The 19,796-nt window shown below is 29.6% G+C and overlaps 1 protein-coding gene and 1 non-coding gene across 4 annotated transcripts in view; one reads left to right on the top strand and one right to left on the bottom strand.

Annotated features, from left to right (window-relative positions):
* The first annotated feature begins 356 nt into the window (after window positions 1-356).
* LOC129913501 (chitin synthase chs-2) overlaps window positions 357-19,796 on the top strand; it is a 38,415-nt gene continuing 18,975 nt past the window's right edge. For 2 of the 3 annotated variants that reach the window (XM_055992227.1, XM_055992226.1), the window contains exons 1-2: window positions 357-389; window positions 1,127-1,334. The gene's annotated coding sequence lies outside the window, so the exon portion shown is untranslated. Of the gene's footprint in view, window positions 411-1,126; window positions 1,335-19,796 lie in introns of all 3 variants that reach the window. The other variant, XM_055992228.1, reaches the window with a different exon arrangement.
* Trnar-ucg (transfer RNA arginine (anticodon UCG)) lies at window positions 13,651-13,723 on the bottom strand. The gene has a single exon. It is a non-coding gene; the product is annotated as a tRNA-Arg (tRNA).

Raw genomic sequence — 19,796 nt, 5'->3', positions numbered from 1 at the left:
ATTTCTGTAATTTCATAATTTCAGAGACCTATCGGAAATAAAGCTAAATTGTCTTTTTATACAAATTTTTTATATTTTTCAAATTCAAAGATTAAATAAATAAACGCAAAAAAAAATTATCATGATCAAAAGATTTCAAGTCAAAACAATTTCTTCACATACTATGGCTCTTTGTGGCCTGAAAAAAATTGGCGATGTGGTGCTAGAAATTGGTTCTCTCAGCCAGCAAAACAAGAAACAAGATACACCAACAACAATCCATACCTAAGACAAACAAGACGACCTCGTCGTTGCTACCACAAAGCAATTCAGCTCAGATCGTTCGTAAGACAAAACCAAAGACTTCAATTTAGTTGGCCAGAGACAACGAACTCGATTGGAGCTCCGAGGTAGGATTTTTGTTGTGAACAGTGAGTTACCGTGACGCACCACCACGCAAACATTACGACGGTTTTCTTTTTTTTCAACACTTTTTTTTTTTTCTTTTTTTTTTCTATGTCGTTTTGGTTATACTTTCGGATTTTTCGATTGAAATTAATTCTAGAAATTTGTATCTGCCACCGTGTATCCAAAAAGAGTTACGTTAAATAGATTCTCATATAATAATAAAAGAAATTAGACGGCACGGAATCAAGATTGTAGATTGAATTAATTTTTTCTCAAAGCGCAAATCTTGAAATGCTTTAATCGCACAAAGTGAAATTAGAAGTGTTGCAAAAGATGAAATGAAATTATACAAAAAAAAAAATTAAGATATAAAATTCCATTTCATTTCGGTTGATGTGAAAGTTAATCGAATTAAAAACTGAATTTTAAAGTCCCGTTAAAAGTTATTTATAGAAACCAGTTTATATAACAATTACCAATGATCGACTAAAATTTTGATATAATTTTTAAAAGAATTTGCATAGTTTTTGTCGAAATAATCTTATTTTTTTTTTTCTTTGTATTAATTCGTATTGGTAACTCATATATGCAAGTGTCTATACTGTCTTCGTGGTAGCCGTTGTGTCGGTTTTTTTTTTTTCTTTATATATTTTTTGTTAACGCAACTGTCGTCGTGATTGCGCTCTTTGAAAAATAATTATGTATTCAGTTCTGTGATTTGTTTACTGTTTCATTGCAGAGTTGTTCTTAATTTTATGGTAAAATCAACAAGTTTATCGATAAAGTGATAAAATTAGAACGTGTCACATTTTTTCTTCAATTTTTTGGATAAACCCATACCCTTTCGAATGTATCTAAACAACAAGGAAGTTGTTAGTCAAGGCACACATTTTGGATAAAAACAAAACTTCAAAAACATTTGTTTTGTATTTTTTTCTTCTTTGCTGGTAAGTTTAATATAAATTCTTGCTCGTACAACACTTTGTTTCATTTTTTTTTGCCACATTTAAGATAAATTGCATATTGCAAAAAATATTTCCTTTATCCCCACTTTGGCAGAACATGCTATACATATAGTGATGTGGATTGGTGGTGGTGTGGTTGTATAAAGTTGATCGTGGATCAACAACATTCACCCAGGTTTATACTTTCACTTTTTTTTTTCTTGCCTCCGGTGGACTATAACTGCCTTCTTATAGCGGTCGTTGTATAGAGCTATTGGAACGCGCTACTATAATAACTTGTATAGCTATATAATGTTCAAAGATATGAATGTTCAGTGCAGCAAGTCGTAATAGTGTATGGTTTAAACTAAACAATGGAGTATGATTTGGATTTAATTGGCTTTTGATTTGTATGGTTCCAGACTTTTCAATTAATTTTCGATTGTAATCGTAGGTCTTGTGAAAGACTAGGGTTTAGATATTTGTGTTTTGAAATACCTTTATAATTTCTATAATGGAATTGTTTAAATTTTATTTAAATCAATTTGAAACTAATTAACCGAAGGAAAATAACGATGGTTTTTTTTGTTCGAATAGGTGTTCAGCTTTGTCTTACATTTTTTTCAAGTATGTTCCTACTATTATAAGGATGGATTTATTTGTATATGTATTTCAATTTTTCTTAAATGTATACCTGTTATAAACCGTAATATTATTAGTTTTGTGTTAGAGTCAATATAAAAAATTTATAAACAAGTCTTTACTCACATTTAATAAATAATGACTTAAATAAATTAAAAAGCTAGTTTTTTATGCACCCCTTTTTGATGACCTAAGCAAAGTTTTTAAAAGTCGATTGAGTTTGTAAAAAGACATTTTCAAAATATTTTTTATTAAATATGCTTTTTTAGTAATGAACTAACCATTCCATTTTCAAAAAAATTGTTTTATTTTTAAGTGAAAGAGAATGCTCAAAAAAGTATGATGTATTTAACGTTTTCAATTATATTTCAAATTAAAAAAAAATGAAAAATAATCGTACTTTTAAAAAGGAGTTTTTGCAATTACACCGCCAAATAAGAAGTGGCGTGTACAACGAACTAGACCTGCATAGGGTTATGTATTTCAACCATAATTTTGCACAAGTGCAAATTTATTTTTGGCATCATTCGGCCCTATCACCGACCTCGAAATAGTAAATTCGTACTACGAATCCTGAAAAAATCACTGTAGTTCAAGTTTCTGTCATTTGTGAAATTCAAAACATAGGTTTGCTCATTTTCACGGCCAACAACCTTTTTCGGTACTTGAGCCTTAACATATACATTTACTTATGTTAAGCTTTAAAAAATAAAATCATTTAAACATGATAAAATGGAAATAGTAAGGTTTATTATTTTATTTATTATTAAAAAAAAAAACGTAGCTATTGTCCAAAGGGTAAATGTTTGCAATAATATTTTATTGCAAGCAATTAACCTTTGGACAATAGCTACATTATTCATACTCGATACTCAATAGCAAAGATATTCGTTCTGCAACATAAAAACAATAGGACCAATCTTATTGCATTCTAATCAACATTAACAAAGCAACAACATTATTGCAACCTTCAAAAGCTCTACATTTTTGCCTTTTATTTTCTACAGTAGATAATTCTGCCGTAGATATGATAGGTGGAAGTTCGTTGAAACAAGTTTTTTTTATAAGACACGTCATAGATATACTAGATCAACAGCGGATTGACACCAAAAAGTGGTAGATTTTTATGCGGGCGCCATTTTTCAATTAACTTGTAATATTAAATCAAATGACAAATTAAGAAGTTAATTGACTTCACTTAAAAAACAAGTGCTTGGTTTATAATGTCTAATTTGTATAAAAAACAAAAATTTATATTGCTCGAGATGTACAAAGTTTTTTTTTTAAGATTTTTTAAAAACTATTCGTCTATAAGGGCCAATTTTTCAATAGTCAGATAAACCTCAGATAGAGCTTATTCCTAGGAATAAAAGTTTTTTTTTTTTATATTGACTTTATTCTTCTGATAGTCTAACTGATGACGATTGAAAAATCAGGGCTAAATGAGTTATTTAAATTTTAGCGGTATATTTTTAAGGATTTTCAAGAGATAGAAAGCAGTTTTAAGATTATGTAACTTTAAGTAACCAACCATAAGAATATATTCAATAAAACCAAGTTCTACAGAGAAACACAAACATTTGAACCAAAAAAAATGTTAATACGCCCCTGGTCGGTATCCACATAATATTCAAGCTAAACTTAAGAAACAAACTGTTGGTGTACCTACAAATCAGACTAATCTTTATTCCAGAGCAATACTGGTCTGTAATTGCGGAACTTCATAGAATATGTTAAAAATATACTTACTTTTTCTTACTTAGATTTTTTTTTGCTGACGACATTTTTACCTGAATGTACATACCAATGCCATTGGAATAGAACTTACTTTTATATACAACTCTTGAACGCCTACACTTTGTCTATCGGGTGGGATACGCCTGCTTCTCTTTATTCAGATTTAAAAAAAAATCCAAGACAAACGGGAAGGTAGACGACTATGTGAAAAATGTATTTAACTTAATAAATTTAAAAGGCCTAAAATCATGTCTTTTGGTCTTTGTCGTTAGTGCAAAGGTGATGTAACCAAATTAATGGCAAACAAAATAAATACACGTTGTTTGGTTTTATGAGTGTAGGAGGATGATGGTCTGACCAGACAGATGATAAGTGCAAAATCATAAATCATAACCGAAATACATGTATTTTTTTTACCGACTAGGACTCCCTTTAATATGATATGGCATTGCCAATAATGACATTCAGCAGCCTCCAAAAACAAAAAAAAAAACAAGATTAATTTGTTCCTTATTTTTCAATGTCAAATAATGAAATGTTCGGTTGGTTTCAGTTTCAGTTACCAATTGGGAGAGACTATTTAGTTGGAGGCCAAATGAAAACGACGAGATTTTTATATATTTTGCCTTGCACTTTTTCGGTTCTATGTACCTACTTGTTTTTTATAAACTATAACAGCTTTCCTTTTTTTTTTGTGTTTCACTTATACTTTTCTTTTTTTAAGTTTAAAAAAACGCAATTAATGATTAAAAAGTTTGGGGCAGATCAATACTTTAAATGAATTGAAAAAAAATTACATTCCCAAGTTTCGACAAAAATTAATTAGAGAAATAAAGTCGTCTTTTGATTCCAACTTTTGTCTAAATTTCTGTGCTGACATTTTTGGGAGTATCATGTAGGAAAAGTCATCAAAATACGGAAATGAGTTTTTTATTATTTTTGTCGCAATTGCGTCAAAATTTAAACATTTAAGGCATTCTAGTATAACTTTTTAATTTTCGTCATAAAGGCATAAAAAGAACTTGGGTAACTCCCCAAGAATTCCTATTGATATAAGCATTACAACATTAAATAAATCATGTCTTTCGTTTTTTCGTTGGTTTTCGGTCTTCGTTGTAAGTTTCTTGTCACATAGTTTTAGATTTAAATTTTCTAAAGATCATTAATGTTACCTTTAAAATGAAAAAAAAAACTTAATAACTGTCTTAAACCTATTAAAAAATGTTTTAACTGTTCAATATTCCTGAAGATAAAATTAATGTTTCGAACGAAATTAAAAGTACAGTTTTTAGGGCAGTTATAACACCTTAGGGAAGCGTTGCCAGATTGAGGGATTTTTCGACCCTGAAGGGAAAAAGGGAAAACCAACCAAAAAAAACGGGAAAAAACATTCAGCTTAAAACATTCAAGTTTTAATAACAAAGCTTCTTTTTACAATATTTAAAATCCAAATTCATCATAACATCTAAAGTAGGTATTCAATAAAAAAGCACTTAATAAACAAAACCCTTAAAATCTATTACGAATAAAGCTCTAATGAAATAATTTCGCAAATTCATTTCGAATGCCAAATGAAGTGAATCTGTCAAATCACATACAAATTTTAAAACTTTACGTTTTTAATGGAGCCTTTAAGTTAAATGGAGTGTGAATAAATTGGTTCTTAAAGTGTCAATTATTTGTAGCAATTTTAACACAAAAGTACATGTGGTTTAAAAGGGAAAACAAATTGGGAAGAACTAAAGTAAATAAAATGTACGACTGGGTCGCACGAACTTGCTCTTAGAGTTAAAGTTGCTTAAATTTTTAAGACTTTTTATATAGAAATTTGGAAAAAAAAAAATAAAATTCGTTTAAAAAAAAAAAATTAAATAAAATCTGAAATTAAATTGCCCTCCAAAACAAGTATGCAGTTTTGATTGATATATTAAGATGCATTTTTAGAAAAAAAAATTTCAAAATAGTTAGAGCCGTTTTTTTAAAAACTAATTTTTTATAAATCATTTTTTGGAGAAAAAGTTTTAAAATAAAATTGGTACGCCATTCTTTAGAAATCACTAATCAACATCTAAAAACAAAATTTCAAAAAAATTTAATGTCCCGTTTTCGAAAATTTGATTAAAAAAAAAAAAAAAAATTCAAAATTTTTTAAAAAATCCAAAAATTATTTTTTTTCAAAATCTTATTTTTGACTTATATTTAAATTATATAAATGCTTCTTCACAAAGTTTCGTTGAAATCGAATAAGCAGTTTCGGAGATAATCGGATTTGAAAAAAACGGTTCTATGGCAGGTACCGTTAATAATGATTCTCAAAAAAAATTTTTCATTGAAAGATAGACCTTAGCTTAAAACTAATATTTGAATTTTTTAAACAAAATCGTTAGAGCCGTTTTCGAGATATTTCAATTTTACTAAAATCGGTATATGACAAGTACCGTTATTTTTGGTCCAAAAAAATTAATTCCAAAAACCCCTCTAGAGAGTCGCCAAATAACGCTACATACCAAGTTTGACATTAATCGGTCCATCCGTTTAGGCTGTAGCTCCTTATACAGACAGACAGACAGACTGACAGACAGACTGACAGACAGACAGACAGACAGACAGACAGACAGACAGACAGACAGACAGACAGACAGACAGACAGACAGACGGACTTCCGGGACCCACTTTTTTGGCATTGTCTACCATCGTAATGTCATGGAAAAATGTTATCTCAACTTTTTTTTTTGTACGAATGCATAACTTGATATATAGTACCTATATCGCAAGTAAAAAAGGGAAACAAAATTTTTGTTTGCATGGAAAAAAAGAGAATCGACTTGGCAAAAGTCTGGCAACGCTATGGCCTTTTGAGCCAATAAATGTACCTATTAAAAAATAGTTTAAACCTGTTTGTAGAGCGTTACATGTTTTTTTATAAAATGCCTGACATTTTGTTAACGAGCTACAAAAGTCAATTGAAGAAAACATAATTTGTCCGATGTCAATAATATTTTGTATCAAAGATCGAAAGTTGAAAATCATTTCAATAAGGGTCATTTTCTAGTAGGTAATAAACTTTTTCAAAGTTCTAAAAGAAAAAAAGTAGTAGAAGTTTAACAGATTACTATTTGTTTTTCAACGAAAAAGAAGAACAATACACTTACGATAACCAGATAATCTGTTCACCAAAATTTAATTACACAACATAAGCCTAATCGTAAAATTGGTATATCTATCCCACACTATTATTTATTTATTATTATTTGTTATATTTTTATTTTTTAGCTTGCTATCGCCCGACTTCTTTTTAGTCCATAGTCCTTTAACTTATTTTAATATTTTAAATTAAAAACGACCACATGCTGTTAATTTTTCGATTATTTACCAATTCCTTATAGATAAGTTTGTTCAAAATTGCTTTCCTTAAAAGTCCAACACACATTTTACGGTACTCTAACAAGGTGGGTTTGCTTAAAGTATCAAGTAATTTTTTAATTAAAAACTATTGTTTCCCTTAAAAGGTGTCACCAATTCTGTATTATATGAAGTTCTTTCTTACTCGAAACAACCAGATCTGCAGATTTTATTTTCACAAAAAAAAACTAAAAATATTCAAATGTTCACCATACATTTATACCTATGTCACATTCAGATATCCACCCAACCTACGTTTAAAGGTGTTAACATAGTCCAATCAACGTTTTAACGAACCTAAAACTATCTCAGGTAACTAGACGCGCGTGGGTATGGCTTCTAAATGTACTTTACAAGACAACACGTTCCAATTTATTCGCAAAAAAAATGATTTTTCTTGATTTACACTCTGGTTTATTAAATTGGGTTCAAATTATTTAAGAAACTCAAAAACTAACTTTACAGGTTAAGTAAAACTCAAGTATCACTACACGGAAAATGGAACCGAAGTACGTAAATAGATACATTATATACTTTTTAAAATCAGAGTTTATTATGAAAATAAAATAATAATACACATACAAAATTCAACAAATATTAAGACATTAATCAGCAGACGCGGAGTTTACACTTTGAAAAAAAATGTTTTGCAACATATCTCTCCTCAAGAAATCTATAGTATTTGTAGTTTGAAACTAATAAATTATTTTCTTGTTTCCAGTTTCAAGCACACCCAAAACCTCGAAATAGAAAGTATTAACAATTTTATTTTGTTTATTATTTTTTGTGTTTTGTTTTTGTAATCCGGTTGTGCGTTACATTAGGATTTAAATGCCGCCATTATTGTCTGACAGTTCCAAACCAATTTGTTATATTCATGACATTTCCACATTTATCCAAGTATTTCTTTTCCTTTGTTTTATTAAGTTCAATCGAGTAACAATCGATAATAAATAAATCAAAAGTTCGAAATGTCTTAACCTGAATTTTGCAAAAATGAAAAAACCTTTTAAAATATATTTCGTAACCGCCTGAACGGTACTAAATCGATGGCCGAGGCTCGGCGGTCGATATTATGATTGTTTAGATAGATTTTCGTTTTTTTTTTAATCGAAAAATACATTGAGGTATTTGTACCTTATTTGGTAATAAAAAAAAAAAACAAACTTAAAAATGAATGAGTAAGACTTTTAAAGATTTTAACCTTTCAACCACCGGAATATGAATCATGACGGAGTTCTGTCTCAAAAAGATTTAAAAACAAATGCGACGCATCCAAGTCTGGTGTTGAATGCATAATGAGTTGGTTTTTTATACCGGCATACATCTATAAGTAAAAAGGTATACCTACTCATGAGTAAAGATTGTTTTATTGTTACTTTGTTGGAGGTGGCTATTCTTTTTATTTATTTTTTTTTTTTTATTTTTTATTTTTATAAAAAGGTCATAGAGCTATGAGTCCCCGACTTTACTATTGAGACACATGTGTAGATGATTTAACACTCACTTGGTGGAACTTTTAAGTCCAAAAAGTAATCAGTTTCTAAAATTGTTTACACTTTTCAAAAATGCTAATACCCAAACCATAGTTATATATCGTCGATTACATAATAATGTTAATATATAAATAAAATTTAAAAAAAAAATAAAATAAAATAAAATAAAATAAAATAAAATAAAATAATATAAAATAAAATAAAATAAAATAAAATAAAATAAAATAAAATAAAATAAAATAAAATAAAATAAAATAAAATAAAATGAAATGAAATGAAATAAAATAAAATAAAATAAAATGAAATGAAATAAAATAAAATAATATAAAATAAAATAAAATGAAATGAAATGAAATGAAATAAAATAAAATAAAATAAAATAAAATAAAATAAAATAATATAAAATAAAATAAAATAAAATAAAATAAAATAAAATAAAATAAAATAAAATAAAATAAAATAAAATAAAATAAAATAAAATAAAATAAAATAAAATAAAATAAAATAATATAAAATAAAATAAAATAAAATAAAATAAAATAAAATAAGGATCAAGCTGCTCAATGACAATATTTTATCACAGAAATTTTTCATAAACTTAAAGTTTGTTTAACCAATACTTAAGCGATAAAGTCTTAAGTCACAAAATTGCGTTTTTTGGTATAAGCTCTTTATTTGTGACTTTAGACCTTATTGCCTAATGCCAAAGAATTGTTCTAATTAAATATACGAAATCAACAAAAAAGTATTCTAATCCTCTTAAGCTAAAAACTTTATTGAGATTGTCCAAATAATTGCGTAAATCGAGTTTCTCCCCTAAATTCCCCAATGAGGAGTAGGTATATGTTTGCTGAAGTTAACTGTTTCTTCGGAAAAATTGGAAATACCATTTCAATTAAGTAAAGAGCCACAAAAATACTACACTAATATAATTAGTCACTCATTCTGGACGCACTGTCATTAAATTAATTTGGAAAAAAACGATGACTAAAAATAACATACATATAGTATAAGCGAAATCCAATTTTGAGTCAGGCCCAAAATGACTAACTTTTTGGATTTCGTATATCAAAAGGGATATTGCGTGATTCACTTTTGATATTAAACAAAAGTTTATATTTCATCCGAAATTCGTTGAAATTTTTAGATTTCAAGGGCTTTACTTTGCAATTTCTTCCAAAAATACTCTTATGGATGGCAACATTAGTTATCTGTTATAAAAAAACAAAATCGTAATCAATCCGGTTTCTTTTTAGATATTTTATATTATACTTGCAAAACTAGTTTATATTATCTACTTCTTTTTAAATGTCACTACAAAACCAATTTAAATTTGACTAACCTCATATAAATTAATTTTAAACCGGTCTCTTATTTCAAATTAAACAATATTCGTCTTTCTTATAAATTTTTTTTTGGCATTAGAGTGTGAATTAACACTTGAAGTTTTAATTTCTTTTGTGAATTTAGTTGCAGTATTCACTGATATTTTTGTAAGAAAAATACTGATCAATGATCAATGTCAATTGTTCTAAAGGAAACAGCTCCAACTTCCCGTTTAAAATTCCTAGACTATAAGAGCATTTATTTTTTTAAGGAAAATTTTTAAAACTTTAGAAATTATTCCTGCAGAACTTTAAAACAAGTTTGAATTTATTCACGTACATACTTACTTATAAATTTCAAGGCTCTGGGGCGGGTGCGATACGAGGTCATGTTACTTTATTAGATCAAACATTTTTGGTTTGCTTTGTTCTTTAATTAAAGAAAATTTGTTCAGCACTTCACTCTCAAAGCCATTAACCCTTTCATATTACTTAATTCAGCGTATGTAAGGTGTGTCCGCTAATAGCTTTTTTATTGTTATTATTAGTCTCTGTATGGCTTATTGTTTACAATCACAGTTCACAATTTCATATTTAACCGGATCAGATACAGATCCGTTCGAGTAACCTGTATAAAGCGGCCTATCTCTTCTCACCATCTATTTAAAAATTAATGTTTTGTCTATTAAAACAATAATGAACTTTAACATTTTCTATGAGAGAGTTTACATTAGATAAAGTGCTTGATGAGTGAATCATTAAAATTTAAACCAATTTATTATTTGAATTTGAGTAGTCTCCACCTATGATTCAAACTAAAAGGAAATTGTGTTGGATAGTTCAACGCGTAAACAGGGACCGTAAATATTTCACGAGTCTCTCTATCTCTCTAATATTTCTAGTCAGTCGTTCTTTTAAAGGCTTTAAAAGGGAAAATCAGGAAAATTTTCGAACATACGAAATACAATTTTGCTGTACCTACTCTTCTTACTCCACCGGCATCTTTCTTCAGGTACCCAAAGCTGCTTTTTTTTAAGTCGAACGAAAGCCCTCTATGTTTTAAATAGACCAACTTTTTATTTTAGCTATGTTCCCACATTGTATAAATATTCTTATAGTACTCTCATGAAGTAGAATTTTCTGTTTTGCGTCGCCACCGCTGGGATCGCTAGTTTATTTTATGTTTGAACCTTATGCAGAAAATTGAAGTGCAGATCTACCAAAAGATGTCGCTAAAGTATTTTCATGGATTGATAGTACTATAGAAATATATATACAATGGTTCCCACAGCTGTCGGTTTTGCAAAATTTGGAACCATTTAAAAAACTTCTTGGCTCCATCAAAACGTGTTTCCCTGCCTTTGTGCATTCATCTCGAATGAAGATTGGTTCGAAAGCCTTGGTATTGCTAAGTAAGAAGATGAATAGGTAAGAACAATGAATGAGCCATTCGACATCCTTCTTGTAATGGAAGCGAGGGAAAATAACACAACGCCATCTACTGTACATAATTCTTCACGCCACAAACTTTCTGTAATGATTTAACAGTTAACACACGGGGAATCAGTTTTTAATGATGTTTATATAATTTACATTTTACTAGTACTTTTTTTTGCAGCTCACATTGAAATGCCCGAACAAAGAACTCCTTTTAAAGGCTACCCTAAACCGTTTACAACAGGCCAGACAGCAACTATTAATATAAAATATTACAAGTCTGAAGGCAAATACAAATTGACTCATTGCGGCTCAGTAGTATATACCTAAACTGATTGGGTGGTGTTTACGAAACCTCCTCAATTGATTTGCTTGTGTATGAATTTATAGCGATATAAATACATTTAATATTTTTGTATAATTATATTTCGACATCCAGCTTGAAGGAGGTAAATTTGAATAAATTCTCCTTGTCTGTTATTTTTTATGAGTGGAAGACAAGCACCACTATGAAAAGGCAACAATTTTGTTTTTCAATTTATTGAGAAACAACTTGAATTTGAATTGCATTTTGCATTTCAATTTTAATTTGAGTTCGTTTGTTTGAATATTATTTTTATAAAATGCTTTAATTATATTAATATTTTTTGACGTACATACATACATACATATATTGAAAAATATTTTTTTTCTTCAATGCATACTCAAATAAAAATGTGCAATAGTTATACCTAAGTAGAAAAATAATATTATCATAAATTATCACCGCTTATAGTAAAATCCATGGCAAATTTAACGTCATATGTACTTACAAATAATATTTTCATTTGACAAGATATCAATTTTAATAATAAATCAATTTTAATAAAAAAAAATGTTTTTTTAAGAGCCCCCGCACACTACAAACTTTCTATCGGCCGACAGTTTAGTCAGAATGAAAATGTATGAGAGTGCGCACACTACAACGATTAAGTATCGGCCGATCAAAAAGTTTGTTTGATCGAAAAAAAAGTTTGTTTTGCTACACAATTGCCTTCAAACTAAAATGTTTCCTAGCGACCCGATTGTTTAGACGGCTGCCTGTGCGCACACTAGGAGCCCAACCCGACTAAACTATTGGCCGATAGAAAGTCTGTAGTGTGCGGGGGCTCTAAGTGAAATTTTTTTCGAAGAAGATCTGTATTCAAACTGTCGGTATACCTCTGGAAGAAGCTTTCCTTTATTTTATTTTTGTCTTAAACAGCCGAACCGATTTTAATGAAATTTTGTATTCAAAAAAATATACAGTACCGAACCTACCTTAAAATAAAATGTTTGCCAAAAGTTACAAAAAAAATTGAATTTTCGTTTAAAATTTATTTTTTTGAGTCATTTACAGAACGAATTTGATTTTTTTTTTCTCATTTCAAATGCCAAATCTTGTAGGAAATAATGTCATTTTACATTCAAAATTTGATAATTTGCCAGAATATCTTATTTGGGCTCTAGTGAAAACAGTAAATAGGCTCTAATAAATTTCGATTTGAACTTGATATCCCGGAAAAAGGGGAAGAATTCGAAGTAAAAAAAACTCCACACCATTAACAACTCTTGGGTCTATAGTAAAAAATGACCTGGAATGTACCCAAAGAATATTGATATTTTACATATTGAAGTTTTCATCGTTACGGGCGTGACACGTTTACCTATCAATTTGTGAGTTATCCAGTTATTACTCAATATCAATTTATTTTAACTTATTATTCGATTTTGTTTCATATCCAATTTGATTGCGTTACGGGCGTGACCAGCAAGTCTTTTAAAATTTTAAATAGAAACCTGAATTATAAAATACTCTATCCACACCACTACCCACAATTATTAAGAAGGTATAAACTTGGCAACTGTTCAATTCATGCTCAAAATTGACAAAAGACGTTACCAAAAATATACATAGGTAATTGGGCAAATTAGATGTGGGATATTAATTGACTAGGAGAGTGTATTTCTTTGATTAAGAAATTAAATTATTTTTACTGTTGTAAAAATACAAAAAGAATTTTGTTTTTGAAGAAATATTAAAAAATCATTTATATCTAAATCATTTAAGCATTTTCTTTATACGTAACTTTACGAAGGAATTTCTTATATTTTTAAAAATAACCAGTCAATTTCTATTATGTAAAAATTGATAATATTACTAGAAAACGTAAAAATAAAAGATTTACTCATTTATTGCTTATATGTAAAGTGTCAATAATTTCAATTTATCTTCAAAAAATAAAAAAAAAGATATTTCCTCGACCGTGACAGGACTCGAACCTGCAATCTTCGGATTCGAAGTCCGACGCCTTATCCATTAGGCCACACGGTCTATATAATTCATGCATCATCCTTTCTATTATAAACTATTTTCGTTACGTAAGAATGAAATACACAATATAGGAAAATAAGGGTTTGTTATGAAATATTTCAATCAGTAAAAAAAAAACTACCCTTCTGCAATGAAAGTTAAAATATTATAAAATCTTCATATTTCACCTCCATAGTACGACACATATGGGAAATATTTCTACCACTATTTAGAGGGGCAATCTCATTTTCTTTTTATTTCCGCGCATGTTTGAAAAATTTACTCACCATCACTTCTGCGAAGATTTTAAACAATTTTCATATCGTTAATCAAATTATGTGGTGTTTCTTTATACCTACCTATTCGGAAACATAATTGGTTCATTATGCAAACGAACCTAACTCATGATTTTGCATGTGAAAGAAAAGCGAATTGTGACATATTTTTTTAATATAGGTACAAAAATAATAATGGACACGACTGAGTCGTACATTCATGTTTGTTTCTTCTTATTCGGTTAAATTAAATTGACTGATTTTTCAATCATTCATTTTCAATCAAATTCTTAATAATTTTAACAATAATTGATGTTTCAAATTCTTTGTACCTAAAGAGGATTTGTCTAATCTCTAATGATTTGTCCGACCGAATTTTCAACCAGCATTACTTATTATTTTTAACAGTCTTTTAAAAGATTAAAAAAGTAATTAGTTGGAAGAAATACATTTGCGATTCGATTCAGCCATGCATTTTGCTAAGTTTTAACTTTTTTTTTACAAATCCATAGCAAATGTACTTATACTTTTTGATCTATGTACATATATTTGCATTAAGTGAAAAATCAAAAAACTCACCCTCAAGTGGCATGTTCCGTGTTCATTTTGTGAGTTATGATTCATGAATGAAGCTTTGGCCTTTTAAAGCATTAAGTTGTTGGTGGTGTAGCACTGGTTTTGCTACTTTTCACAACATGCACATTCTTCCTCTCACCCAATACAACACCAAACTGTTGCTTAATTCGCGAAAAACACGAAATGAATTTTTGATTTAAATCATTATTATTATTATGTCTGTCGGATATGGTTTATTTGAGCTTTGCATGTCTGATGATTTGGAAAATATAATAAAATACTTCACTATTGAATTTTGGCGAATTAGGTGTTTTCATTAGGTACTCGTTAAGTCTTGAAGCTGTTCCAATATTTGAGTAGGTACAATAATTATGTTCACAAATTTTGATAGAAGAGGTATTACGATAGGAAAATAGGAATGATGGTATTGTGAAGAAAAGTTTAGGTGAATGAGAGCATATTCGGTAGAATAGTTTGCAAGAATTAGTCTTTTATAATCAGTGCGTGATTTCATCGGATGATTGGCATTTATTTAATACATGCATTAATTGCTGTTTTGGTTTTTAGATTTTAATAAGAAAATATGTAGCTCTACAATTTTACTCTGCTCAAACATTAAATGGTTCTTACTTCCGACAGAGGTTTTTATAATTTAATGTCTTGTTAACTCGAAAAGCCGTAGGTATCTAAATTTTTGAAAAAGTCAGTTTTTATGATTTTGAGGGAGTCAAAAAAGTACCTTTAGAAAACCTTTTTTTTATAAATACAGTGAAATAAGATTTCAAGTGGTCGGAAATCCACTAAAACACACTAAAAAAGGTTGGATGTGGCTGATTTAAGCCATTAGAAATATGCTTGAGAGAAGGCGAGGGAGTAAGTATTGAAGAATATAGAGTTTTAAAATAATAAGGCAGGCGAAAAGAAGACGATGAATGAAAAGAAACTCTTCTCGTTTCTCCAAAAAACACTCATTAATTGAATTCGCAGGGTTTATTTTTATAAGAGTGTACAACGACTTTAAAATGCGTTATTGAAAAAAAGTTATATTGCTTCGGAACAACTTTTTTTCAACCTGCAAATAAGAATGTATGCGAAGATATATATTTTACTCATCAGTTTCAGATTTTTAATAGGCACACATTTTAGTAGATTAAGGCACTTATTGCGAGTGTCGTTCAACTTTCCATGCGATTAAAGTCAATCGAATCGAAAAATATCTGTTTTGGTATTGTGTATCTCTTTCGACAAAAGTATTTTCTATTGTGGACCATGAAATTGATTCGAGTCAATAGAAAAATTGTAAAGGAAATAAATCGAACGATAAAACGAAAAATTTCGTTCACAACAGAATTTCATAACACCAAAATTCGTTTTCGATGATCGATTTTCGACAAAAGTCGTCCATCAATAGACAAACGACACTCGCAAAGGGCCTTAGTTTAATTTATTGTTATTATAAATAAAATTACAAGTTAAATCCAACGTGCTTCTAGATATTTCTAATTTTGTACTTCAAGTGGTCGGAGATCTTTGAAAACTGAACTGAATCGTAATACCACGTTTTTGGACAATTCTCTCGATTTATTCTTCTCATTTACTCATAATGAAGAAAGATTAATTGCAACGTTATGCAAATCGTCTTATAATTCTGTCACTGACATCCTTTTGTATTATAAAAGCTCTCAGGTTTCTATACTTTTGCTGTTCCGAAAAATTTACTTTCCTCTGCAACTTTTAAAACTTTCAGTTTCTTTACAGCAACTAGCTTTCATATAATAACACATGAATTCCAACATAATAACAATATTTTAATCCAAGAAAAACAACTATTCTTTACAGTAAAAACAAGTAGAATCTTAGAACAAAAGCATTCTTTCTCATTGCCTTACATCTTCTTCTTAGAACCATCCACATATCTCATCAAAGCTATGTAGATCAAAAAACATGCGTTAACCTTGTGCTAGATTTGTATCTTCTTGTTTTAATTTCTCGTAACTAAGTTTTTTCTTCTAACCAGCAGACCAAGAGGGTTCTAAGATTACACAATTTACCTTAGGTAAACCCTCTAAAAGGTTAACACATAAAAAAAGATGTGGTTTGCAAATAATTTTATTCGTGATGTGTATGTATTCATACATATATATTTAAGAGCTTAGACCATACACTCAGATTTTTTTGTATATCTAAACTGCTTAACATACAAACAAACCAGTTGTTTGAAATTCCTCTTTAGCATTTTATGCTATGAGAAAAACTCTTATAAAGTGCGGTACTATGGATACAACACCTTCAGCAGTTCATGAAGCTACACGCTTCGTGAGATTCACTCTCAAGCTTGGCATTAACGAAAGTGAAAGAGGAAATACCGGGTTAGGAGGTTAGTGTATCTTTGGGTCACAATCAAGTTGTGTATGTTTACATAGTTTAATTTAATGAATTATTAAAACAAATATTTATATTTGAAAGTATTTTCTTCCCAATAAGGTATCTATCACGTATTTTTGGAAAAAATTTCCAAAATTTTGGACAGCAAGTAAATTTTATTAATTTTACCAGCTGCCTTCAATTTAGATACATATATTTTTCTAATGCAAAATATTGACCAATCTACTTATCGTTGGTTGTTTTATATGCTTTATTAATTTATTCAAACCAGATCGAAATGGTTGTCCGGCTTCGAGTTCATTCCATGAAATAGGTTTCGCCCAACCCAGATAGCTTGATTACCTTGAGACAACAACGGTAACCAGATTCGACTATAAAAACATGTGTATGTCGTGTAGAAAGATACAGAAATATATCAAGAATATAAACACTCCGGTTTGATTACTTAAGATTTAGGCAATACTTTTTTTTTTTAAATAAAGTCAGCCGAAAATATGATAGGGTCCTCAAACCTTTTAACTTCAATTGGAAGCAACTGTAAATATCTCAGGTCCGTCAAGATAGCACCCACACCCCCAAATTTCCAAAATCTGAGTATGCAATAATTTGTTGCTAATTTGTTGCTAATTAGTTGCTCTAATCTCGAATTTGTTGCTCCACTCCTTCCCCCTCAAAATTGATGGAAAGGGTGTGGGTGCTATCTTGACGTCAAGATAGCACCCACACCCATTAAAAACCCAACATTTCAAAAAACTGAGTACGCAGTAATTTGTTGCTAATTTGTTGCTAATTAGTTGCTCCAATCTTGAATTTGTTGCTCCAAGATTTGACCATGAAATGCACTTCAACAGTTTTCTCAAAAAAGCTAAATTCCCCAAAATTTAACGCACAGCAACAAAAATGGTATCAAATTAATGGGCCTCTCAACACCTTTTCAAAAAGGTCTCATTCAACTTTTAAATCCATCTCCTTCATGTCCAAAATGCATTGTGGAACTTGTGGAACATATCAAAACGTCAAGATAGCACCCACACCAAGAAAAACCTAAAAATTTAAAAAAATAAGTATGCAATAATTTGTTGCTAATTTGTTGCTAATTAGTTGCTCTAATCTTGAATTTGTTGCTCCACCCCTTCCCCCTCAAAATTGATGGAAAGGGTGTGGGTGCTATCTTGACGTCAAGATAGCACCCACACCCCCTTATTTCCAAAATCTGAGTATGCAGGATTTTAGTAATAATTTGTTGCTAATTAGTTGCTCTAATCTAGAATTTGTTGCTCGATGATTTGACCATAAAATCGGCTGCAACAGATGCATTTTTTTGGAGACTTTTTATCTATAATTTTTTTCAAAAAACTAAAAATGCCAAATTAAAAACATGATTTCATGCTCTGCAAAAAGTAACATACAAATTTTCCATCACTTTCCATTACAGTCTTATAATCCAAAAACTAGTCAACTCTCGCCCCTAAAAACTATAAAAAACGGTGTGGGTGCTATCTTGACGTCAAGATAGCACCCACACCCCCCTATTTCCAAAATCTGAGTATGCAGGACTTTAGTGATAATTTGTTGCTAATTAGTTGCTCTAATATTGAATTTGTTGCTCCACGATTTGACCTTCAAATCGACTGCAACAGATGCAGTATTTTGGAGACTTTTTATCCATACGCTTTTTCAAAAAACTAAAAACGCCAAATTGTAGACAGAATTTGTTGCTCTGCAAAAAGCTTTTTTTAAATTTTCTATCACTACCCAATACTCTCTTACAGGAGAAAAAATTTTGTGATGACGTCATCTATCAAGCTGGGTACGCCACAACGAAAATTTGAAAATTTAAGTACGCAGGAATTTGAAGATATTTTGTTGCTAATTTATTACCCAAATCTAGAATTTGTTGCTCCACGGTTTGACCTTTAAATCGGCTGCAACAGTTGCAATATATAGGTATATATAGCTTTATATAGGTATATTTTCAAAAATTAATGCTTTTTAAAAAGCTACATTTCCTACCTATAGGTACGGAAGACGTTAAGTAAAACTCAACAGCAAAAACAAAGTTTATAAAGGTACCTACTACTGCCCATTTAATTTCTCTATATTATATAGACAGCTTTTCCGTTCCTATTTTACCATTAGGTACCTACCTCAATTTCAAAAATCAATTTGATTTAACGTATAAACATCTACCTACCTTTTTCAAAGATATCTTACAACAACAAACATCTATTATAAAAAAAATGTCTCCCATGTCCTAGCCTAGAAGAAACCTAGACATCTCTTGAAAACGATGCCTACCCCCAACATTTTTTTGTAATTCTTTTCATCGCTTTTTTACACTTTAAGTCTATCACTCTAGTTTTGGAGAGATGCATTTTACTAACTACCACTAAAGCAACCGAAAAACACAACTCAATGCTATTCAACCAATCAGGTTGCGATGCGACTATTTTTATTATAAAAACAAACCAAATACATAAATGTGTTCATAGTTAATAGGAATAATCGAGTGTGTATGCGTTGATTTAAATTTTGACTCCGCCCCCCACAGTCTGCTTTGATGAAAATAATACAAACGCACACCTTGAAATGTTTTTTCCTCAGTCGGTTTCAGACCTCTATGAAGGTATGATGTACGGTCTTTCGCTCGATTTAAAAATTTTATGACTTAGGTACCTACATAATTTATTATAGACACACCAAGGCAGCGTTACCGTTGAAAATTTTTGAAAGGTCGCTAAAAAAGTCGCTTTTAGAAAAAAAAGGTCGCTAACCTGAAAAATTGAAAAAAAATCGCTTTTTTTGTCGAAAAAGTCGCTATTTAAAAAAAAAAATCGTTTTCATATGTTTTTAAATAG

This window comes from Episyrphus balteatus, chromosome 3, assembly GCF_945859705.1.
Source record: "Episyrphus balteatus chromosome 3, idEpiBalt1.1, whole genome shotgun sequence".
In the NCBI taxonomy this organism is placed as follows: domain Eukaryota; kingdom Metazoa; phylum Arthropoda; class Insecta; order Diptera; family Syrphidae; genus Episyrphus; species Episyrphus balteatus.
The sequence above is the reverse complement of the archived record's forward strand: the minus strand, read 5'-3'. Positions and strand labels throughout refer to the sequence as shown.